The sequence below is a fragment of the Hemicordylus capensis genome, chromosome 8 (genome assembly GCF_027244095.1).
Source record: "Hemicordylus capensis ecotype Gifberg chromosome 8, rHemCap1.1.pri, whole genome shotgun sequence".
NCBI classification, from domain to species: Eukaryota; Metazoa; Chordata; class Lepidosauria; order Squamata; family Cordylidae; genus Hemicordylus; species Hemicordylus capensis.
The window spans coordinates 18,573,154-18,598,852 of NC_069664.1; the positions used below are offsets into that span (position 1 = coordinate 18,573,154).

The following is a 25,699-nucleotide window of genomic DNA, read 5'->3' on the forward strand; positions in this document are numbered from 1 at the left end:
GAGAGGCTTTGCCTCTTGCAAAGCCTCCAAGGGTCAGGTTAGTCCTGGAGAGCTATTCCAGTAGAGGGGAGCACCACCAATTATCTGCTACCTAAGGTGACTATCTCACCTTGCCTCATGACAGAGCTGCCCCGGCTTCAGTACATTTTGGGTTTGCAGTTCAACTCAACTTTAAAGTGTACTGTTGAGTCGGTGTCGACTCCTGGCAACCACAGGGCCCTGTGGTTGTCTTTGGTGGAATACAGGAGGGGATTACCTTTGCCATTGCCTGCACAGTGTGAAATGATGCCTCTCAGCATCTTCTGATATCGCAACTGCCCAAAATAGGTGTTTCCCATAGTCTGGGAAATATACCAGCGGGGATTCAAACCGGCAACCTCATACTTGCTAGTCAGGCCATTTCCCCGCTGTGCCATTATGTGGCTTCAACTCAACTTTGCCACCTTGCAATTTGACTCTCTTTTGCTGGCACTGTAGTTGCACAGTGAATGTTGGTGGAATGGTGTGTCGGGTGGTAAGTGAAACGGTCATGGCATGCAATGAGTGCAGCACGGACCCATTCCACCCACACGGACAACACCCCCATTTGTTTGTATTAGTAAGCCATTAGATGCAACAGGAGGGGTGGAGGCTGGCAATGGTCAGACCAATATGTGGCCACCTCAATAGGTTACTCTTGGACTGGCTCTACATAAGATTCTAGAGGCAAGATAGACAAACAAACCCACTGACTCCAAGTATGGGATCTGCTAGTGGCTTTTGAGAGCCTTCGGAGCAAACTGCTGGTAATGCTATGAACTTGGCTCACTAGGCTTATTTATGCAAACTAGGTAGCACTTGCTAGCAATTTCATGGGCACACAAATAACCAGGTTAATTGTGACATAAACCTCTCCCTATGATAGGCCTGCATATTTAAGGTTCCTTCCCATATAATGGCTGGATCCACAGAAATGTGACACCACGTCTATGTCCCGAAAGGGCCTTTGGACTTCTAAGGAATCAGGAGAGGATGCCTGCTGCTTGGGAAAACGTGAGTGTGAATGTGCAGGTATTCCCCCCCCCCCATATTTTACTTAGCTTACAGAAATTCATCTGGCTTTCCTTGGAAATTCTCAGAATTTCCTCCTTGAGAGGATAAGGGGTGGGGAAATCAAAAGCCCCACCAGGTGCACACACAGAAGCTCTTGGCAATGCGTTGTGCTCTTTGCAACCCAGCTATGTCTTTAGAACATTCAGGAGCCATGGTTGAAAACATGCAGCCATCAATGTCCTGGACACAGGGACAACAATAAAGTCTGAGCTGGCACCAAACCAGGCAGATTTATTTATTAAAAACAATATGGATACCCCACCTTCCATAAATGATATGTCAAGGCAGTTCACCTAAACCAGATAGAGCCAGAATAAAAATACAAACAGAAATACAGCTCAGCCACAACACCATTACAAATGACTAAATGATTACAAATGACTAAAAATAAGAAATGCCAGAGAGAGTGTTAAAGCCACTTAAAAGACTCAATCGCCAGCAGTGTTAGAAAGGAAAGCCTGCCGGAACAAACAATGTCTTCAGCAGACACTTGAAGGTCATCAAAGAGGGGCAAGCTGGACCTCATAGGGTTCACTCAAACCTTTCCACTAAGAGGGACCCACTACAAAAAAGGCTCCGTTCCTGATAGCCACTACAGAAAAGGCCCCGTTCCTGATAGAAGTGGCACATGCAGAAGACTCTCCCTGCAAGTTCTTAAAGATTGGGAAGATTCAGGTGGGAGGAGGCGGCTTGAGAAGTTTGGAGATGTGTAGGCCTGGGGTGGGGGAACAGACTGTTTCCCTTTTATGGAAAAAAGATTATTTTCTGGGGTGGGGGGGGGGAGGATACTGTTTTCCTCCACACCTTCCCATCTCTAGACAAGTCCTTTGGTTGCAAAGCATTTAGAGCTTTATATGTCCAACACCAGTACCTTGAAGCAAACTGGCAGCCAGTGCAGGTCACAGCAGACAGGTGCAATGTGGCCTGTATTCATGCACCACCAGCCAGGATTCTCACAGCTGCATTTGGAACCCGCTGACATTTCCAAAGGCTCTTCAAGGGCAGAACAAGCCCACTGTAGTACAGACTTGGCAGTCTCCTGAGCAACTAAGACTGGGAGGGAAAATTAGTGTGGGGGTTCTCTTGGGCCCCACAATGTTGTTGGGCTACAGCTTCTGTCTTTCCCAGCCACAATGGCCTTTGGCTGGGGATGGCCAACAATAGGGGGGGGGCTCTGTTGAGAACCTCTGACTTAATGGATTTGGGGGTCTTGAGCACATGTTGGGATGCTAAGAAAGAGAAACCACCCCCTGTGTTAAATATCCTGGTTTGCTGAATTGAAATCAGCTCAGTGTTTAAAATGAAGATGTATCACCGGAGCATGTGCACCAGACATTTCTTATTTCCCTAAAGGAAGTGAATGATGACACACCTGCTCTCGTGCTGCTCAGGACCTGCTCTCCTCCTCCCTCCTCACCCCCCAACGCTGCAAGCAGTCTGCTTTTCAGACTCCCTATCTGATACTAAAGAGATGCCGTAAACAGAGACTCTTTTCTTTGGGACCACTTCCATATGCTTCATTTCAGTTTTAAATTGCACGTTAATTGTTCTGAATTAAGAGCTCCAGCTGGAAAAGCAAACAAGCAATTTGCAAACCTTAAGATAACACCCAACTTATCGGAAGTGATTTAAGTTCCAGGGGAAAGCTCCCCTTCCTGGTTGGGTGGAGTTCAACTATTCTTGGAATTCAAATATTTTAGCCTGGCTGTTCATACCAAAAATATTCTTAGACACACAACTTGAACAATTAAGGAGAGAGAGAGAGAGAGAGAGAGAGAGAGAGAGAGAGAGAGAGAGAGAGAGAGAGAGAGAGAGAGAAGCCTCCCAAATCCATCAGCAATAATCCAATCTTGTCCTTAAGGGATATAACATAGGAAGCTGCCTTCTACTGAGTCAGATGGTGACCATTGGTCCATCTAGCTCAGTATTACCTACACAAAATGGCTGCGGCTTCTCTAAGGTTACAGGCAGGAGTCTCTCTCAGCCTATCTTGGAGATGCCAAAGAGGGAACTTGGAACTTTCTGCATGCAGATTCTCTTCTCAGAGTGGCCCCATCCCGTAAGGGGAATATCTTACAGTGCTCACACATGTAGAGTAGACTCCCATTCAAATGCAAACCAGGGTGGAACCTGCTTAGCAAAGGGGGCAATTCATGCTTGCTATCACATGACCAGCTCTCCTCCCATAAACACTGGATATCCCAGTTAACCAAGATAACTTTAGCTTTATCCACTGTTATTACTATTGGCACTTAAGTTAGCTGCGGGTAATGCAAGAGGGGGGAATTCAATCCTTGAGAAGGATAGTAAACACTCCTATGATCTCCTGACTGTAGTTTAATGCACTGCATGTATTCCAGCCTCAAAGGCAGGAAGCCTCTGAGTACCAGTTGCAGGGGAGTAACAGCAGGAGAGAGGGCATGCCCTCAACTCCTGCCTGTGGCTTCCGGTGGCTTCTGGCGGGCCACTGTGTGAAACAGGTTGCTGGACTAGATGGGCTTTGGGCCTGATCCAGCAGGGCTTTCTTTATGTTAACCCATTATAGTGCAATGGCTGGCCATAGGATTATTAGGTGGGTTGCTCGTAAAACCAGTCCAGGATGGTCAGCTGATGCTTCATCAAGGAGACCCGATGATTAGGAGATAGGAATTCCTGTCCTATAACACTGATTTTAAAAGAACTACACTGGCTGCAAATATGTTTCCGGGTGAAATACAAAGTGCTGGTTATTACCTACAAAGCCCTTAATGGCATGGGCCCAGGGTTCTTAAGAGAGCGCCTCCCCCTGTCGCCTATTATGACCTTCTGGAGAGTTCCGGTTGCGGCCAGCTCAACTGGTGGAGACTCGAGACCAGGCTTTCTCTGCGGCTGCTCCAGGGCTTTGGAATATGCTCCCTGCTGAAACAAGAGCATCTCCAAGCCAGAGGCTGCCAGTTCGAATCCCCGCTGGTATGTTTCCCAGACTATGAGAAACACCTATATTGGGCAGCAGCGATATAGGAAGATGCTGAAAGGCATCATCTCATACTGCACGGGAGATGGCAATGGTCAACCCCTCCTACTAAAGACAACTACCAGGAATCAACACCGACTCAATGGCACACTTTACCTTTATCTCCTCTGTTTGCTTTTAGGAAGACCCTCAAGATGCACCTGTTTTTGCAGGCTTTTAACTGAAATCAAATTTTATACTGCTCAATCTGTTTTTATCAGATTGTTTTTACTGTATTTCATAACATTTTAACTGCTTTTACTGTGTTTTATATTGTGTTTTAACTTTTGTATACCGCCTAGAGATGTAAACATCAGGTGGTTTGAAAGTATGACAAATAAATAATTACAAAGGCACGTTACAGACCAAGACGCACCACATGATGTGAAGCCAGTCATTTATGGCTGATGAGCAGGGAGGGTGCTTCAGATCAGGACTGGGGTGGGGGGGCTTTAGCCCTTTGTCTCCACCATGGGTACTAATTTAATCCTCCCCAGAGATTTTTCCTGCAAATACTAATCTAATCCGCCCCACCCCTGCTGTTTTTCCTGGGAGGAAAAGTCCCACTGGTGCCAATAGGAGCCCTTTTTCTGGGACATAAAGGACAATATTCTGGGACAACAGCAGCAGCAGGCCGGGGCAGATCCGGGCTGTGGCAGGGAGAAAGGGTTAAATCTCCCCTTCCCGGAACTGTGGTCCTAATCCAGACTGGGCTCCAATCCAAACCAGCCCCGCACCCCACCACACACACATGCTGTTTATCAAAGAAAGAACAAGCCCATCACCTGTAAGAACAGACTCATGGTGTGTGCCCTGAGGTGTTGCAAGGAAGGGATTTCAGTGACCGCAATTGCAGCAGAGCAAGTGAGTGTGGGAAGACGCAAGCCTTCTACGAGTATCTTGAGACAGACATTTAAGGGCCAAAAACTTGTAAAGGTTTATTAAGGAAGTTACATACTTGGGCAGAAAGCCTGTGTCCGTGAGCTTTAGGTCTTCATAGTGCGAGAGCAGAACAAGGAAGGGAGAAGAATAAAAAGGAATGCAGCAAGCAGGTACGGTGAGGAGGGGAAGTCCTGAGAATATCAGTCTACCAATCAGAAGGCAGAGGAGAGAGTGAGAGAGAGCACAATTTTTTTTGGGGGGGGGAGGAGAAGACCCTTGCTTACTATTTCCAATACCCCTAGGTCAATAGGATAGAAGATGATGTAGGTTGTGTCAAGAGATTACCTCCAACCATAAGAAGAGCCTTGCAGGATCCAGCACCCTGTTTCCCACAGTGGCCCCCGGATGTCTTGAGAAACCCACAACCAGGAGATAAAAGCATGACCCCTCTTCCTGTTCTTGTTCCCCGGCAACTGGTATTGGGAGGCATCCAACCTCGGAACCTCAAGGTAGCCAAAGTTCTCATCTAAAGGAGACTAGCACTTGCCGAACAGCCTCCAGGGCTTCTCACCCCTTCAGGGGAGCATGAAACAATGTGTATTATCCTATTAATATACAGTAAATAGATCCTTGAAGGGGGCTGAGAAGCCACAAATAACCAGGCTGGAATTCAAGAGCAAAGCAGACTGCAGTGGCAGAGTGCCCTTTCCCCGGCCTGAGCTGATGCTCAGATTAATCCTTCATGGTAGAGAATTACAAGGACTTCATTTTAAGAAGGTAGCAGCAATCAGATATCTTATCAAATGCCACCTCAATTATTCAAATAATCCCAGCCTCCAAACTTGGGCTCTGTTTAGGGAAAGTGGGTCCCTATTAACTCACTGCCACTTCCCCATCACGTCCAACATTCTGAACTTCATGTCTGATTACAAAATTTGCATTCAATTTAATTTTTTCCATCTGGAGTAAATGAATAATCCAAGTACCTACCTCACCCTTAATTACATTTGTTAAATTAAGAACTGGAATGTGAGAAATTTAAATGCATGTAGTTCTGCAGCCAGACAAATGGCACAGGCAGCCAGCATCAGTGCTTGTCTCTGTCTCCTGTACCAATTTCTTTCCCTTCTCTCTAAACCATACATCAAAAAAATTACAACTGAAAAACAAAACAAAAAAAAATCTTTATAAATGATGGAACAATAGATGATCTTTTGACATCTCCAGTGCTGTTTTGCAGGAGAATGAGATAAAATGTAATAAATTCATATACTTCTGCATGTTTCTTGGCTTCGGCTGCTAGAATTTCCATCTCTTTATGCAGGATTCCTGGGGTGCAGAAATCCTTGATAATGCCAAACAATTCAACACTTTATTTTTCTCTTTGCTCTGCACAACACAAAATATAGACCTCAAGCTGCCAACTGCTAGAAGTGAAACCAGATGCCATATTCCTTTTCCACAAGGAAAAAGGGTTGACGTTCAGAAACCGTACATTTAAAAAAGTCAAAATGGTGTGAGCTTCAGTCTCAGAAACCATGACCTGGGAAGGTTGGCCCCATGATGAGATTGACATCTTTTGGGTCATTCTCCTCCTCCTCCTCTTCAGTGGTTGCTATTCTGTTTTCCTCACACGCTTACTGCATTTGAAAAGGGATTGGAGAGGAGAGGGCTAGAGTGTTCCTTCTCTCCCCTTTTCAAATGCAGTGAGAGGGGGAGGAACATAAAGTGGCCACCACAAATGGAAGGAAACAGGAGTAGGATGGAAGTGAGCAGCATTTGGTGCCCCATCTCAGGTGCCCAAAGGCCTTAGGCAACACTATGATGCAGCTACAACGCCCCAGTGACTCACCACTGCCCCTCGTGGTAAGCTGCTGCACTGCAGCCACTTTTGCACCCCTAGGCCCTATTCAGGCCCCTCAACCCTCAAGGTGGGGTTACTGGCTTCCCTGCAGATAGGAAAAGAGGCTTCCTGTCTGAAGCAGACTATGTCTCAGGATCTAGGTCTCCTTGCTCTGTCTACTTGGTGTGAGCTTGATGTGTTCCTGGCTCCTGACTACTGCTTCGACCCCCTGGCTCCTGTTTAGTGTAACCCTGACTCTTGGCTCCTGGTTTGACCTTCTGACACTTGGCTAGCAGCTTGTCTCCTACCGCCTATCCCATCCCAGTCCTGCTGTGGAATTGTACTCCCTGGTACTCACTGCCCACAGTTTAGCCCTGATACCCAGAACTCAGAGAGGCTACTATTTTTCTTAGAAGACTGAAGCCAAGACAATCCCATCCCATCCCATGACTGCTTTAATACCATTTATTCTCTCTGCTACACACACACACACACACACACACACACACACACACACACACACACACTTTCACTGCCTTCCTTTCTGCACTGTGCCATGGGGTAGGTTTAAGTCATGGCATTTTGAATCTGACATAATGGCTTCACAGGTGTCCAATCAAATAAACGTTCACCTCTTCACACGCTGGAATGGCTCAAGACCTCCCAGCAACTCAAATGTTTGGACATTTCTGCAGAGTACTTACTGCTGTTGTATCCTGTTATTGCTCTTTTCTGGGTCTGCTGTCAAAAACAAAACAAAACAAAAACCCCAAACTAGAGCTTTCTGGTGTTTGAATTGATCCAGGAATGAAGTTGGGCAGGAACTCAACAGTCAAAGCTATCTATTAGACATCATCTCTTGAACTGGGCTCACACTTCCCTGCAGGTTCTTTGTCCTAAACAAAAAACATCCAAAGAGCTCCTCTGTCCCAAGATGAAGGCAGTTTCAGTTGGGAGGAGCTTCTGCCCATTAACAAAGTGGACGATGTGACCTCAGGTAAGTGAGGTCCAGGGAGGGTGTTTCATGAAAAGATCACCCTTTGCAAAATATTATCCTCATTTAAGCAATTATTTTTTAAAAAAATTTAAATTAAAGCAATTTTGGTGTGTGTGAGTATGTGTGCAAAAACAGTTTTAAAAGGTTCTCCCAGAGTAAGGGCAGAAAGCATTGTCCTCACTCTGATTTGGCTTCATCATGTCAATGTGTAGCCAAATCCAATTGGCTACGTTTTACTGTGATATCATAACAGTGGTACATTATCACTGGCTGTCTGGATCATGCAAATAGCAAGAACAACCTATTCTTGTTCTTTTAAAGAAAGGCATGTGCTAAAATAGGCAGGGAGGCAGTAAACATTAACAAAATTAAGAAACATGTGGTGTTTCAGGGGTGTTCTTTGGGAGAACATTTCAGGGCCTCTGAAACACGTTTTCAACTGAAAATATTTGCCACTGAATATCTGGCTTAATGCTTAGACTGATCCTGTTGGCTTGTCACCTTACCCTAATTCAAGACTAATCAACTTGATTTGTATGATAACAAGCCAACCAAGCATCAAGGAGATTGCAAGCCAATCAGAAGCCAGTGCCAAAACCAGTCTGCAAAGGAAAAACACACCTCCAAAATGGCACACAGAACAGCTCAGAACGTTCCGTGCTCATTCCATCAGAACTTCTGGCACGACCGGTTGTTCCGACAGAATGTTCTGGCTATTTGCATTCCGTTCTGAGCTCGGCATGGAAGGCAAATCCCGTTCCATTAACACCCCTGGTTTATGGTGTACTGCAAACTTATCAACACAGTGGGTTTGAAACAGCTCAGTAGTGGCATGTGTTGTCCTCCCAACGCAAGAAGTGATGTCCTTGTTAACCATGTGCCATTGCTGTAAGCTCCACCTTGCTGATAAGGCATGCCTACTATGCCTGCTGACAGATGATCCAATGACCATTGTCTATCTAGGGGTAGCAGTCAAAAACATGCAATTTGAAGTCTCACTAATTTCAATGGAACAAATTTTAGCATGCCAGTGGAACTTTATAGAAAGTGCTTATTTTTGGTGTGATTATAGGAATCCCACTTTGAAGATCATCTCCAACAAGATGTGAAAATAACCCATTCCAGAGATATGTTTCCAATGGTGCAAAGACAAGGGAGGAAACTAGTAAGTCCAGAGTTTTTATTTTCCTTTCCAAATGCCAGTCTTTCTGTGTAAGCATATCAAGCTCAATTCTTTTCCTTTTCAAGGAGCATGGGATTTGATTTACAGCCAGGAAAAAAAAAAAACCCTAAGAAACAAGCAAGTGGACACATCCAGCATTCAGATTTACAGCCCAACACTCCCATCTGCACCAACAGTAAATCGCTTCTATTGGTACATGGATTCTGGCAGAAAGAAAGAAACCTGCCGGGTTGTAATCACCTGCATCAGACTGGAGGAGCTTGTCATTATAACTTCAATCCCCCGGTCCTCTGATTTACATGTATAAATAATCCTACTCAGTGACATTCACCCTAGAGACTAATAATAGATTTTCTGTGGGAGCAGACACAGAAAACATAAAATAAGAATGACACACACTGCAAGACAGGGTAAAGCGATGGGCAAAGAGCCCCAAGAGGAGCCCAAGGGGTTGCTCAGGAATAAATGAGCTTCAGTCCATCTCCCAACACACACAGTTCTACATGCAACATTTATTGGTCAGTCCAGTTCTGTTGTTGCAATGGACATTCAAATCTATGGATAAAAACCTCTCTAAAACAGCTTTAAGTTGCATGCTTGTTTTCACAATTAAATATCAAATCTTATGGAGAAAAAGGCTATTAAGGGCCTGAAATGAAGGCTAGAGGAAGCTGACTTTTTTTTGCCTTCCAGACACATTTTATCAATAAGCTTTACCCAGCACAAGTTATGTGTTTTACCTTTCCATCTGCCGGCAAATCAATGCTGGCTCTATGTAGCACCTCTAATGGTGTTAAGAATTGTTCCAGGGAGGTTTTTATCAGTAAAATGATTAGGGGTGGTGGGTGTGGGGGTGAGGAACCCAATGCAAAGATGATTCGAATGTGTATCTTCATTCATTATTTGCAGCCCTGAACTCCACTCATAGGATAAGAATTTTTCAGCATAAGAATTCATGAACAGGACCCTTTCTGCCCAATTGTCCTTCAAGGGCAAAGGCTCCAATTGCTGCAGTCTCCTTTAAAGGATTGTCCTATATAAGATATCAGCCAAATTTCTGGAGAATATTTGTCCCAATTTTTTAAAATAAAAGAGCCACAAAATGGCTCTGTGCTAAAATGGCAGCCAGAAATGACACCTTAAGTCATTTTGGGGTAATTTCCAGCCACTCGGGAACAACAAATAGGCAAATTTCACTTATATTTATATCATGGACAAAGAAACCAGGTCTCTAAGACCCATCCGCTGATAATGAGGGCCTCCTGTATTCTTGAGGATCTGGTCTCTATAAAATCTGTAAGTGTTCTTAACTGGGGCTGGGCTTAGGGAGGAGAGGATCTTCCCTGTTCTATTCATGTATTGTTTCTTCTACTATGCTGTTTTCCATTCCTTTGAATGCTGGTTTTAACTAGGAAATTTTAAAAAATCATTTCCAGACTTGGAGTATGCACAATCCGCTGCTGGTTAATGTGCACGCCCTCTATGTAGTCAACATACATGTTGGTTGAAAAAACTCCAGCCTAAAAGCAATTTTAATGCAATCCTACATATGACTACAACAAGACTTTTTGGTCTGTGTGATGCTTCTTTGATGCACACATGCATGCCTACACATTAGTAAAATAGCACACAAAAATTAGCTTTGATACAACCATATGTACAAGCACAGCAGAATGGCTTTTGATTGAGCTTTATCAATGGGAAACTACGCAATGCTTGTGTGTCTGTCTGTCTGTCTGAAGATACAAATGAACGGAAGGAACTGAAGCTTTAGCAAACTGCAAAAAACACTATTTTGTACCAAATTCAGAAATAAGAAATGGAAATAATGGCAAATTCCTAAAGTAGTGGTTCTGCTTTGGCAACAAGGCCAGATCATGCAGCAGCACTACATTTGGGGAGAAATTTTGATTTAAAGAACATTAGAAAACCATCTGCACTAGAAACAGACCCAATCAATACCAGTACGAGGGCTGAGGTCCATGATGTTTCTTTCAAATTAACTCACCCCCACCACATAATCAAAGGAGGAATATTAAAACATCAGCTCACACGTAGTCTTGCTTGCTCTTTTCTGAGCTCTGAGAGGAGGTATCATTTCCTTTAAAGTGTACCATTTCCCCATCATGCTGGTTCATTTCTAATTCGTGAAGCATTCATCAGCTAAAACCTTAAAATTCTTTTGAAGTGCCATTAATATTTTTAATATAAAAATTGAGCAGATTGTGCCTGCCGAGTGAGGCCCAATCTTCACAAGGTTCCACTCTGTTTTGTTTTGGATTAACAGTTATTGTGCCAGAGGATAAATTGTCATGTTTTAGCAATGAGGTCCCCAGTGAGCCTGTTTAAAAATTAATTAACAGCATGCAACAATGTATTTGCAATGAATAGTAATTTTTATAACATCTCCTTTACCCAATCACCTGCTATTGTTCTTCCAAAATCACCTTGCTAGAATTTCTTGGGACTGCATATCCTTCTGTGAGGAAAGATTGTTCCTCTATCTATTAGCAAATCATTTATTTTTACATTTATATCCCGCTCTTCCTTCTTCCAAGAGCCCCTGGTGGCGCAGTGGTAAAACTGCCGCCCTGTAACCAGAAGGTTACAAGTTCGATCCTGACCAGGGGCTCAAGGTTGACTCAGCCTTCCATCCTTCCGAGGTCGGTAAAATGAGTACCCAGAATGTTGGGAGCAATATGCTAAATCATTGTAAACCGCTTAGAGAGCTCCGGCTATAGAGCGGTATATAAATGTAAGTGCCATTGCTATTGCTATTGCTATTCCAAGGAACCCAGAGTGTTATGCCTGGTTATGTGTATTGTCACAACAACCCTGTGAAGTAATTTAGGTTGAGACACAAGAGACTGGCCCCAAATCACTCAGTGAGTTTCATGGCTGAATGGGGATTTGAACTTGGATTTCCCCAGTCAAGAGTCCAACACTCTAACCACTACACCATGCTAGCTCTCAGTATTGATTGGCAATACTACATCAGCCCAGTAGAACTGAGCTACAACTCAAGGCTTCTAAGTTTGTGTACAGATTACCATTTCTGTAGTACAAAGCATTCATGTTCATCTTTCCAACTTCAGTGGCACTAGCCCCAGTCATAACAGAAGGCAGGGAGAGAAGCTGAATTTCCTTAGAACTACTGTTTGCTCAGATGCATGCAATGAAATGGAAGGACTGACTAGGTCAGATTGGAAGGAGTTTTTGGTCTAGTCAATTTCACTCCTGGGGCAAGACATCTCAATTCAATAATACTTTATTTGCTTCTTCTTTGTTTTTCCTTCCAAAAACTTCTTGTGTAAATAAGCACTCATCTTTACATGTACTAATTAAGTAGGTTTTTTTTAAAGTACCAAAACTGCTCTGATTGAATATATGTAAGAGATGCACATTGGGACTAAAAACTCCAGCTTCAAGTATACGCTGATGGGATCTGAGCTGCCGGTGAGTGACCAGGAGAGGGATCTTGGGGTCATAGTGGACAGCTCATTGAAAGTGTCGACTCAATGTACGGCAGCTGTCGAAAAGGCCAATTCCATGCTACGGATCATTAGGAAAGGGGTTGAAAATAAAACGGCTCATATTATAATAATGCCCTTATACAAAACTATGGTGCGACCACACTTGGAGTACTACGTACAATTCTGGTCACCACATCTAAAAAAGGACATTGTAGAACTGGAAAAGGTACAGAAGAGGGCAACCAAGATGATCAGGGGCCTAGAGCACCTTTCTTATGAGGCAAGGCTACAACACCTGGGGCTTTTTAGTTTAGAAAAAAGAAGACTGTGGGGAGACATGATAGAGCTCTATAAAATCATGCATGGTGTGGAGAAAGTGGATAGAGAGAAATTCTTTTCCCTCTCACATAACACTAGAACCAGGGGTCATCCCATGAAATGGATTGCCAAGAAATTTAGGACCAACAAACGGAAGTACTTTTTCACACAACGGCTAATCAACTTGTGGAATTCTCTGCCACAAGATGTGGTGACAGCCAAGAACGTGGATGGCTTTAAGAAGGGTTTGGATAACTTCATGGAGGAGAGGTCTATCCACAGCTACTAGTCGGAAGGCTATAGGCCACCTCCAGCCTCAAAGGCAGGATGCCTCTGAGTACCAGTTGCAGGGGAGTAACAGCAGGAGAGAGGGCATGCCCTCAACTCCTGCCTGTGGCTTCCAGAGGCATCTGGTGGGCCACTGTGGGAAACAGGATGCTGGATTGATGGGCCTTGGGCCTGATCCAGCAGGGCTGTTCTTATGCTCTTATGAGAGTCCAAGAACAGGCAATATAGGCCATGAAAATTATACCAAAATGTGCACATCTATTGCAGCAGTGCTGGCCAGATTAGAAACTATGCTGCGAAATTAAAAAAAAAGGAATATGCAACCATCTCATGCAAAACTCTCAAAAGCAATCATCTGCACAAAGCTTAAATAAATCAAAACTTCACTTTAGAAGCATCTGGAAAGACTAGCTGTATTTTTATCGTGATGAGTTTTTCTACTGCTCTTATGTTTTAGTGTGCCTCATTTTATGTATTTTTAATTATATTTCAAAATGGTTGCTAGATTTCTCTGTTGTACACTGCTTTGAGCACCAAGTGGAAAAGCAGTATATAAAATTATTAATTAAATAAATACATTTTCCAAATGTACCTACTGAATAGGCAATTGCTTGTGCGTACCTATTAGCACCTAAGTGCAGTCTCAGCTTCCTTGATTTGATCTCAGCAATGAGACAGAGCAATGCATAAGCCCAAATACAAGAACATCAAATAAAAACTTTGCTAGTTTGTATTTATTGTCATCTATGCCTCTACCTACCCTGCTACACCTGGATCAGGGATGATTATCCAGCTAATAAGTCTTCAGCTTGCTGTCTTCCACGGTGACATACCACTCTAGGCATACCCAAAGGTCTCCAGGATCTGGAATGAACCAATGACATCACTGGCATATATCAGGGCATAGAAGCATGTACCATGCTCTCCTTGCCAATTGAGCCCTCTGGGGAGGCAGAGTGTAAGGTCCAATGTACACCATTCATAATGTAGACAGACACCACTAATTTCTGCTGTGCATTATTTTTTTATTTTAATTATTTCTACCCTGTCTGTTCACGTTAAAACAAGCAGAAGGCAACTTAACAATGACAAGCAATTAAAACCGATAAATTGCACTGGAAAACTGGACCCTTCTTGCCCTTATAACTCTGCAAGGCAGCAGGGAGGGTCTAATCTATTCTGTGAAGACTGGGCATGCAGGCCGTTAGGGCCCCCAAGGATGTCATCAGAGCATCCCTGGATCTAACAGAACAAATCAGATTCCATATTCTGGAATCCGATCTGTTTTAGTAGGTCCAGAGATGCTAAGCCTCTTAGATGCCTAACAGACATCTTTCTGAATCACAATCAATGAGTTCATGGGCATTCACAGGACTTTTTCCGAGGGGTGGGGAGAAGGCTGCAATCTTATACCCACTTACTTGGGAGAAAACCCCACTGGATTCAATAGAACTGGCTCAATCCTCCCCTTGCCCCCCACCTCCAGACACCTATGATTGGTCTTGTGTTAGCAAGCATGAATTTGGTCCCCTTAGCTAAGCAGGATCCATCCTGGTTTGCATTTGAATGGGAGACTACATGTGTGAGTACTGTATGATATTCCCCTTAGGGGATGGGGCCACTCTGGGAAGAGCATCTGCATGTTTGCATGCAGAAGGTACCAAGTTCCCTCCTTGGCAGCATCTCCAGGATAGGGCTGAGAGAGACTCCTGCCTGCAACCTTGAGGAAGACCCTGCTAGTCTGTGCAGACAATACTGAGCTAGATGGACCAATGGTCTGACTCAGTATATGGCAGCTTCCTATGTTCCTATCCTAGCCCTGTCTCCATCTTTACCTTTCTCATTCTGTGCTATCAGAGGAGTCACATTTGGACAAGCTCCCTTCCAGAAAACCCTTTATCCCTCATATGACCTCTTTAAACCAGCACATATATTTATTGTCTCCAATGTTATCATCACACTTAATTTATTCTGCAGGAGGTGCAAATGACCCCACTATAGATTGGCGATGGCACTCCCCTCCGTTGGATAGTTTCCCATCCAACAGTGGTACTTCCCTTAGCAGTCACTCCTTCCCCAGTTTTGGAACAAAACACAGTAACCCGGCAGTAGGATTATGGGTTTCCCCAAAGATGTCCACTGAACTCTCAACACTGGCCTTCAAAGCCGTGCTTTTCATTCTCTCACTACCGCTGGAAAAACACACGACCACAATCAGCTTCCACATCCTAGTGGCGACTAAATCCATCAAAAGCGCCTGGTGTTAGCCGAGGAGGGCAATAAGGTGAAAGGAAACCGTTTCCTTCTCAATAACATTCACGTAGGCGAAATGGATGATGGAGAATTCTGGGGAACATCTGGAAAGCATTAATTTTATGGTATGTTTCATATCACAGGCAGGTACTTTGAACAGAAAGCTGGTAGCAACCCTGTACTTCCCCCTGGGTGGGCTGCAATTCATTCTTTCAACCCACACTGTATCAACATGATAAAGGGGCTGGGGGCACTTCAATGACATATTCTACACACAGCTTTCTGCCTCTGGGGGGAAAGTAAAAAACAAATTACAAACATCATCAACAACAAGCAAGTCTTTCAGTGATACAGATATGCCCCCCTCCCCACAAAGAGCAGGCCATTAAAAGTCCCATCACAAATTGTAAATGACTCTGATAAATTAAAGGGCTTAGCAGATGTTAGGAAGGAAACTTCTGACACGTTATACCCTTGTTTTATGAATTAGAAATGCAGAGTCTATCCATAAGAATCACCTTGCTAGATCAGACCAAGGGTGTATCTAGTCCAGTATCCCGTTTCTGACACAGACAGAGGCTTCAAGGAAGTCCTTAAGTAAAACACGAAGGCAACCTTCTTCTCAACTGTCACCAGGAGCCAATATTTACTGTTTAGATACACTGCTTTTGAACATGAAGGTTCTCTTTAGCCACAATGGCTAAAATCCATTGTTTCGTCTGTGTCTGAATGCATCTCATACGCTTTTGAAATACCTAGTGAGCATAACCATCTATTACGACAGCACTGAACCCTATAAATTAAAGTTCTTCATTCTGAGAAGTCTGTAAAGTGGAAGTTGCCTTATACTGAGTCAGACCATTTGGCCATCTAGCTCAGCACTGACTACTCTGACTGGCAGAAGCTCTTCAGTATTTCAGACTTTCCCAGCCTTACCTGGAGATGTCCAGGATTGAACCTGGGACATTCTGCATTTAAGCAGGTGTCTTTCCCCTGAGCCATGGCCCCTTTTGCCTCTCCCAATCAATTTCATCAATGCCCCTAGGTTCCAGAGGGTTGAGAGAAGAGGAAGCATATCAGAGGTCCAGGAAGGAACTTTTAAGATAGGTTGGGCACTTTCTTCAACAGTAACTCAACTACATACTTCGGAGGGCTTACACTAAACAAATTATTAAAAACAGCATCTACTTTTCTTTAAAATGAAAGAGGACACAGGGTGTGAACTGTGAAAGTAAAGCATCAGGAATGGAAACAGAGTTCCATTGTTATGATGGACGGTATGCTTTTGACTAGATTTATTTCCAGATTCTTCTGAAGTGATGAGGAAGGGGTGCATGGGGACTTAAGAATATGCAAAGTATTGTTACCACCAGAATGAGAGTGACCTCATTTGTGCAGCTGCTCTCTTTGCTTCAACTCTACAGCACCCTACACACAATCCTAAAGGGCAAAAGATGCACGCACACACGTGCACAGTGGCTTTTCCGGACCAGTGGTCCACTGGTGTGGAGGAGCAGGAAGGTCAGACTTGAAACTTGTAGTACCATGGACAGCTCACTGGGAGTGAGCATTTGCTCCAGAATCTCAACTCCTATATTTCTCCAGGCCCTGACCAGCTCTCCCAGGCTCCATCCTCTTGGATGAGGAGTCAGTGGTCAGTAAAACTATTGATCTGGGAACAGGAGTTCAACTTGTGGTGGGCAGGGTAGCACTCCCCTTAGTCTTAAGCCTGGATATCCAGGGAAATGGCTGTTCAGTTTCAGTTCACGCACCAGCTGTGCCTGGTCCTGGAAAAGGCAGATCTGGCTACAATGTCACATACATTTGCAATGTACTCTACGTAGTCTGGAATCAAAGTTGTTCTGGTAGGTTCAGGGACGCTGAGCCTACTAGATGCCCAACAGATATCTTGAAAAAATAACCCCTCAAGCCTGAATTATTTCTGAATCAGAATCAATGAGTTGCCCCACCCCTGCCTTCATCCTTACCCTCACAAGGTTGCTTCATTTTGTGCAACCGCTGTTAAGATACACCAACAATCCATTTCTATTTCCTAGATCCCGCCATACAATGTTTATTCTGTTGGTGTACTGTATGATAGATCTCTTAGCCAGATGCTATATATTTGGTTGTTTCTATGTCTGATCTATGATCGTAATAAAGTTATTCATTCATTCATTCTTACCCTTCCCTTCTCATTCTATGCCTAACCCTTTCACTAGTCAGGTAAAACATGCACACTAGGGAAATACAACAACGTTTTGTTTGGGGTCCATGTGTGTACCAATATCGATTTAAAATGATGCAAATATGTACCCAGCATTTTAGAATGCCTGTATCTTGTGATACTTTAAAAATGTTGATTTCTGTAAGAGGAAGAAATTCTGATTAAAATGGCATTACTGAAATCTAGAGGCTGATTTCCATAACTATCGTAATGGAACATACAAGAAAAAGAAAAGGTAAAATGAGCAAAAAGCACACAGTAGGGGCTGGTGGCTTGCACTGAAGACATGATTGCCTGTTTTAGGGTCAGCAATGTTTTCAAACAGCAGGATCTCGAATTCCTGCGGATCAATATTCTGACGGAAAAGTCAAAAGGCAAGGCGCTAGGAAGATCAGCAAGCACTGAAAAAGATAAGCCACTGAAACATCTGGAAAGGAAAACACTTGGGAACGTTCAGCCTGAAGGATTTACTGGAGGTCTTGTTATGGCCAGTAGGAAAAATCCTTGGGGTTTCTTAAATGCACACATGGTAATTGTTTGACATAGAAAGATTTATTTCCCAGCAAAACAGTATAGAAAGCTGATGAGAGTTGTTTCTCTAAAAGGTCATTAGAAGCAAGAGACAGATTGATTTTCTCAGATGGCTTGACAAGAATCTACAGTTCCATGAGAATGGACATCTGCAATCTAAATTTAAACTCCCCCAACTTGCATGGTAGACCAAGGCAGTGGCAAGGCCAGAGTACGAGGTGCAGCAAAAGATGAGCAAAATGAGCAAAGGCCTATACAAGATGTTATTTTGGGGTGAGACTAGAGAATTGCATCCTGAGGCAGACTGGGACTGCAGAAAGATCCTATGCGGCTATGACCTGAAGTGTCTCATGAAAGCATATCAGAGACTAACCTGATTAAGCCAGCTTACAATAAAACATGGGAAAGGGTCTCAGCAAAAAAACAATCTAAAGGGCTCCTGGGGACTTTTGGGTTGGATTTGGAGTAATTTTGAGCCAGAGGCAATGCATGGTGTAGTGGTTAGAGTACTGGACTAGGACTGGGGAGACCTGAGTTCAAATCCCCATTCAGCCATAATACTTGCTGGGTGACTCTGGGCCAGTCACTTCTCTCTCAGCTTAACCTACTTTACAGGGTTGTTGTGAGGAGAAACCTAAGTAAGTAGGTTTTACACCGCTCTGGGCTCCTTGGAGGAAGAGCGGGATATAAAATGTTAAAATAATAATAAGGAGCCCCTGGTGGCGCAGTGGTAAAACTGCCGCCCTGTAACCAGAAGGTTACAAGTTCGATCCTGACCAGGGGCTCAAGGTTGACTCAGCCTTCCATCCTTCCGAGGTCGGTAAAATGAGTACCCAGAACGTTGGGGGGCAATATGCTAAAATCATTGTAAACTGCTTAGAGAGCTTCTAGCTATAGAGTGGTATATAAATGTAAGTGCTATAATGATGATGGCAAGCCATAGGTATAAAGAAGCAACCCAAGATCTAGTGATTGTGGTGCCAATCCAGATTTGTGGGATAAATCTTAGTTGAAATAAACTATGGTTCTGCATGATGTCTGAACCTGTCAATTACAGGAATCTAATCAGGATGTTAGCAAGGCATCCATGACTATGCACATGTCAGAACCCAGGATGGCGCAAGGACATAGGCACTGGTCATGGCGGAATTAAGTCATCACATGGCTGGCGGTTTCCACCTGATGTTTGTAACCTGTGCTCCAGCTCCCATTCCCAGTTCTCTCTTCGCAATAGTAATATGAAGTTTTGTATCCCGGTCCTGTCCCGCCCGCTCCTGCTACCAGCTCAACACTCAGTCTATAAAACTCTGTCCTTTTAACACTTCAGGCACATTCATTCTCAATTTTACTGGCTGCACTTACACAAGAATCCTTTTACACTGGATTTCAGATGTATAAAAGATGTAAAATATTTCTAAATTATTCACGTGGCATTTAAATATGAATCTGCTACCACTGCAAAATGACGAGAGATAGAGGAGCTGTATTAAAGAACTAGAGCCTCCGTTTTGCCTTATTTTCTTTTATTTGAATGGAAAAATCATTTGGCATTTGATTGCATAAAGGGAATGTGGAGAAAGGGCAAACAGATGAAACGACACTTACCGAGGGCCTCTGCCTACTTATGCTTACCATGCAGCATTAAAGCCAGCCTGGAACTGCTGGTGACTCCCCCACCTAGATTCCGCTGAATAGCTCATCAACCTTGCCACTAGATACCAGTGCAGCCATGCATCCCCCAGACTCCTCCAAGCCATCTCTCCAGCAGATGAACAGCACTAACCCATTTTCCTGGACTGGAGTACCCAAGGAGCACCTGCATAAAACCTTGAGGTCTCCCACTGAGACAGAGGCATCGCTAACCATATATCCTGTGAGTAAGGGCACAAGTCACAAGCCTGGCCCATGCTTCCAGAGGCTCTCTCTCTAAATCCCATGCTTTTTGTATTCTGTAGAAATAAGCAAAAAATACGACAAGCTGTTTCTACTGCATGCTCCCAAGAGTCTATGGCGAAGCTTGCTATTGTCAGACTCTGCCTCAGCCGAGCCAGGGAGCAAAGCTAGACTATGGCAGAGGCACAAACAGAGGCACAAACATGAGGAGAACTCTTCATGAGCAGACAAAAATCTCTCTAGTTCCGCTTCCTACAATGGTCAACCAGATGCTTCTGGGAAGCGCACAAGAAGCTGGGCATGATGAAGGCAAGAGCCCTCTCCCATGCTTGTCCCTAGCCACTGCTAGGAACACAGGAAGCTGCCTTATACTGAGACAGATCCTTGGGCCATCTAGCTCAGCATTGTCTACATTGACTAGAGGCAGCTTTCCAACATTTCAGGCAGGAGTTTTTCCCAGCCCTGCCTGGAGAAACTTCCAGGGATTGAGCATGGGACCTTCTGCATGCAAACAGATGCTCTACCAAGGAGCTACGGCCCCATCCTCAAAGCCAGCATACATGGTTCTCCCATCCAGGCACTGACCATGCCAAGACCTGCTTAGCTTTAGCAAGGTGTCTGTATCTTGTTCCTTTACACCATGCTCCGTAGGGTTGTCATGTTGAAAGACTGCATGCCCACCAAATATTATTTGGTGGACATTCAGTCTTTCAGTTTTACTGGCTGCATGTTTAAGACACGGGGGTGCAGCAATGTTGAGTGGACCCTGGGACAAGAACAAATATGGGCCCCTGGGTCCCCACGTCTTTGCTGCAGAAGATCATGGTGAAAGACAGAACATTCTTGCCATGTCCTTTCTCTCACTCCTTTGCAAATAATATCACACACTCCTAACGCATGCACTTACACACACACACACACACACTTGCACGCACACATCCCCCAGCTCAAAAACATACACCCACCACAGTAATTTCCTACATTCATACAACATCCACAGCAAAGAACATCCCCCGCCTTTCAATTATAGACAAAATAGAAGTGACTAGCTGACTTGGCGCAGAGCATCTGCGTCCCTAGTTCTCCCTGTCTCTTCCCTGCTTCAGCCCCATTTCGTTCTCCCATCCCAGTTCATTCTCCCTTGGCCAGGCTTCTCCTCACCACCCGGCTGCTGGCCAGCCTGCCCTCTAGCTCACCGCCACCGTCTTCCCCGCCTGCCTCCGCTGCCATTTCCCTGCCAGCCTCTGCCACTGTTCCCCACCCGCCCGCCACCATTGGCGCCATTTTCTTGCTGGCCAGCTGGCCGCCCTCTTCCCCCCATCTGCCGGCCAGCCGGCCAGCCTCTTCCCCCCACCAGCTGGCCACACCGGTGCCGCTGGCATTTTGTTTCTCCGCCAGCCAACTGGCCGGCTGTTGCTGCCGCCACCATCCCCACCCCCGTCGCTATCCCATACTCTTGCGAGAGCTGCCACGCATGAGATTAGCGACGGGTACGCCTAGGAGAAATATCAATCAATCCATCCATCAATCATCTTTATTCGGTCCACTGACCTGCAATTATATCTAAAGATATTAAGAGCTTGAGTGGACATTTTAATTAACTTATTCAACAGATCCTCCCCTTTTTTGGTTCTACCTATCATAAAAAAGCTCTACAATAGTGACGGAGGGAAGGGCTATTCAAGGAATGGGGTAAGAATGGCTAAAAAAGTGTAGAAGATCAGGAATAGCTACTATATTGACAATATAATAATTATTTAGTATCCAGTATTTATGTGGATCAAGTATTGTGAATCATTTCTTATCAGCGCTCTCTCTCTCTCTCTCTCTCTCTCTCTCTCTCTCTCTCTCTCTCTCATATCCATCTATATTAGGGTCACGCTTATTCCCAGTTTATTAAGGTGGGAATGGCTAAAACATTACTCACAATGGGGATGGAGCCATAGCTCAATAGCAGAGGGCATGCTATGCATACAGACAGACCGAGCTTCAATTCCTGGCCTCTCTGGATAGGGCTATGAAAGACCTTCTTCCAAAACTCTGGGAAGCTCCTGCCATTCAGTGCAGGCAGTACTGAGCCAGACAGACTACGGGTCTGACTCAGCGGAAGACGGCTTCTTAGGTTCAATTGGTATGTGCTGCTAGAGGTTTTCCTGCACAGATTTCATTGAGATGAAGGTGGGCCATGCAAGATGTACTTGTAGCACTCTGGCACTACTCCTGTTCAGTTCCCCTGAAGTTTGCACAGGAGGAGTTCCTGTTGGGATGCACCCAGCACTTCTTTAGGCACAATCTGGTATAGAAACCAAGGCAAGGCAGAAACAGGGAACAGAAAATCCTGATAAATCAGAGCACAGCTTGACGCTCACTAATTACCCAGTAATACTATTTATATGCTGCTGGCACTCTCAGAAATGAAGCTCCTATGAAGGAAGGTCCACATCAATATTAATGCTGCTGCTCTCATGTTAATACCCTGAGTCGCACAGAGACAAAGACGCACACTCAGGCAAAATGAAGAGAATAAAGGGGGAAAGAATATTTCCAAGTTCAGAGGATCTGAAAAAACCACCCTCAAAAAAACAAAAACAAAGGGAGAGATGAGGAAGAAAGCTATGCCGAAATGAAAGGACAAAAGCAAGGTGTGGAACAAACAATTGTAATTAACTCTCTACCCAGCCAGGATTCTGAAAAATAAATTTGTGGAGGAAATAAGGCCAGAACTCAACCAGGGCAGGTAGGCTCTTAATCTCGTGGGAAACTAGATGTAGTTGACTGGAGCAACTAACGAATAGGAAGCAATGCAGCCCACAGCGGGAGGAAGGAGCCCACCCTTCATCTGTGCCTGTGGATGCTCTGAATATTCAAGGCGGGCTTCAGTTGAGACAGTAGAAGGAAAATGTGTCACATTTGTATAGGAATGAATTCAGGGAATTCCCTGCCACAATTTGCGATGATGGCCACTAGCTTAGATGGCTTTAAAATAAAGATAGATAAATTCATGGAGAAGTCACTCAAAGGCCATCTAGTAATAAATTTATTGTTGTGACCACAGGTCATAACAGCATAACACAGAAGGAGAAAAATACAACAGACTGAAAAGTTAAATCAGTTAGGTTGAACTAAAATCAAAGCTACATTTTAGAACATATAACATGGGGAGGACAGCTTGTCTTGTGGTAGCAATCATGACGTCCCCTTAACTAAGCAGGATCCACCCTGGTTACATATGATTGGGAGACTAGAAGTGTGAGCACTGTAAGATATTCCCCTTCAGGGGGTGAAGCCTCCCTGGGAAGAGCAGAAGGTTCCAAGTTCCCTCCCTTGCAGCATCTCCAAGATAGGGCTGAGAGAGATTCCTGCCTGCAACCTTGGAGAAGCTGATGCCAGTCTGTATAGAGTCCAGGCCTGCTCAACTTAGGCTCCCCAGCTGTTTTTGAACTACAACTCCCATAATCCTCAGCCACAGTGGCCAATAGCTAGGGATTATGGGAATTGTAGGCCAACATCTGCAGGAGGGCCGAAGTTGAGCAGCCCTGGATACTGAGCTAGATGGACCAATGGTCTGACTCGGTATAAGGCAGAGTGTTCCGATGAGAAAGGAAAAGAGGAGCGTGTTCAATTTGGAAAGAATGCAATGTGGTCAACAGCAACTGGGAATCCCTGTTATAGGGTACACTAACCTTCACCCTTCCTCACCCCACTGGGGCACACTGTTCATTTCCCTTTCCTTGTCTTGCTGGGACACAGCTCTTTTCCTTCTCCACTCAACCTGAGCTAAGAACACCCAACACCAGTCCTGGCTTGGCAGCATGGCCTGAGAATCCTGAACGGTGAATACACAACACCCACAAATGGTTGCAGGGTAGAGCGTCCTTTGCCTCAGGCAGCAAAATATATTGTGCCAGTCCTGGGTCCTGCTACAATCAACACATACACTACCCAATCACAAAGGAAGTGTGCTTCTGGCTTCATTACTATTCCTTTTACTCCTCTGCAAACTTAACCAATTATTGTATTTACCCAATTAGAAGACGATTCTAGTTTAAGATGACCCCTTTAAGAAATACAGGTTAAATACAAGTGATACCTGTATTGAACCCAAAGCAAGAGGTCTCTGAATTTGGAAAAAACCTAGTCTTGGTTTCAAGTAAATATGGCAATTAAATAGACTAAAACTCATACAATGCATCAACCAAGGTTTCTTTAACTGGGTGACATTTCATTCCTCTTCACTTCCTCTGTTTGCATTTTCTCTCTCCTACCATTTGATTTTGAATAGTTATTTTCATATCTTGGAACTATTTCTCGCCATTTTCTACACTTTCTGTGGAAAGCGACGGGCCCCCTGCTAGCAGAAGTGCTTTCCGTCCCATATTTCTTCCTGATTTGCCGCACATCATAATAAACTATTTGTTCCAAATATGCTAAATATTTTGATTAAATCTCTGCTTTGGCGTTTAAAGTTACTTACGTAATGTAAAGCCGAGAAATGAGAAGGAGGCTGCCCTTGAAGCCCAACAGCTCTTCATGTATCTAAAACTTTCCAAGTCTCCTTTCTGAAGAGAAGAAGTCTTATGAGGTCACCATGTCTGTGCGTGCATCTGTGTGTCCCCCTAATAACTTTTGTGTTTACAGTCCAATACAAACCAAATTCATAGCACATGGGAGGCAAACCAACGGGGCCCCAACAGTGGTTTTTTGTTTTGTTTTTTTGCTGTACTCAAGAGTATATGTGCACACCAGTACAATGAGTAGTGTTTGCAGAAGATACTGAAAAGATATGCACAAGTAGGTGTACTGGGGTAAGATTTATAATATGGAAAATACACTGTACAATGAACCGAGAGACTATTAACATGAACAATACAACAAAGAGCACTTATATACTGAACATACATATCTTTTCAGTATCCTACTGCAGATTCTACACATTACACTGGTGTGCACATCATTTTGTTTGAGTACTACCCCTTCTTGCTTCCCAAGGACTCAGAGTATAGGCAACACTTATTTGTAACCTATGTGCTGAAGGCTGGATACAAACGAAATTCACAACACATGGGAGGGGGTCCCTAGGAAAGGAGGCCCTGACAGGGTGGGTTGTTTGTTTTTGCCAGTCTGCCATGTTGGTTCAAGATGGCAGCCACTCAAAATATACAACACCACTTTGTATTATTATTATTACATTTATATCCCACTCTTCCTCCAAGGAGCCCAGAGCGGTGTACTACATACTTGAGTTTCTCTTCCCAACAACCCTGTGAAGTAGGTTAGGCTGAGAGAGAAGTGACTGGCCAAAAGTCACCCAGCTAGTATCATGGCTGAATGGGGATTTGAACTCGGATCTCCCCAGTCCTAGTCTAGCACTCTAACAACTACACCACGCTGGCTCTCTTGTAACCCTTGTGTTGACAGTCTGATACAAACCAGATTCACAACAGACTTGTAGCTGGGGTGTCTGTGTACTAGGGAGGCCTGGTTCTCCCTAAATGATTTATCTACCCCATTTCCCCCCAAAACAAATACAGGAGACCCTCATTATTCGTAGGCTCTCCATCTGCGGTTTCATATATCCACAGGTCATAGAGACCTGGTTTCTTTAATCATGGAGCAACAATAGGGCCATTTTCACCTCTCCGTTGTTCCCAAGTGGTTAGAAATGACTTCTGACATAATTTCTGGCCACCATTTTGTATCATGGAGCCATTTTGTGGGTCTTTCCTC

The 25,699-nt window shown here is 44.3% G+C and overlaps 1 protein-coding gene across 6 annotated transcripts in view; it reads right to left on the reverse strand.

The window, feature by feature from the left end:
- Positions 1–25,699, reverse strand: part of PKNOX2 (PBX/knotted 1 homeobox 2) — a 212,994-nt gene that overhangs the window by 173,386 nt on the left and 13,909 nt on the right. The window contains exon 3 of one of the 6 annotated variants that reach the window (XM_053269104.1): positions 13,829–13,932. The exons of the other annotated variants lie outside the window; for them this stretch is intronic. The gene's annotated coding sequence lies outside the window, so the exon portion shown is untranslated. The remainder of the gene's footprint in view (positions 1–13,828; positions 13,933–25,699) is intronic. 6 annotated transcript variants of the gene reach the window in all.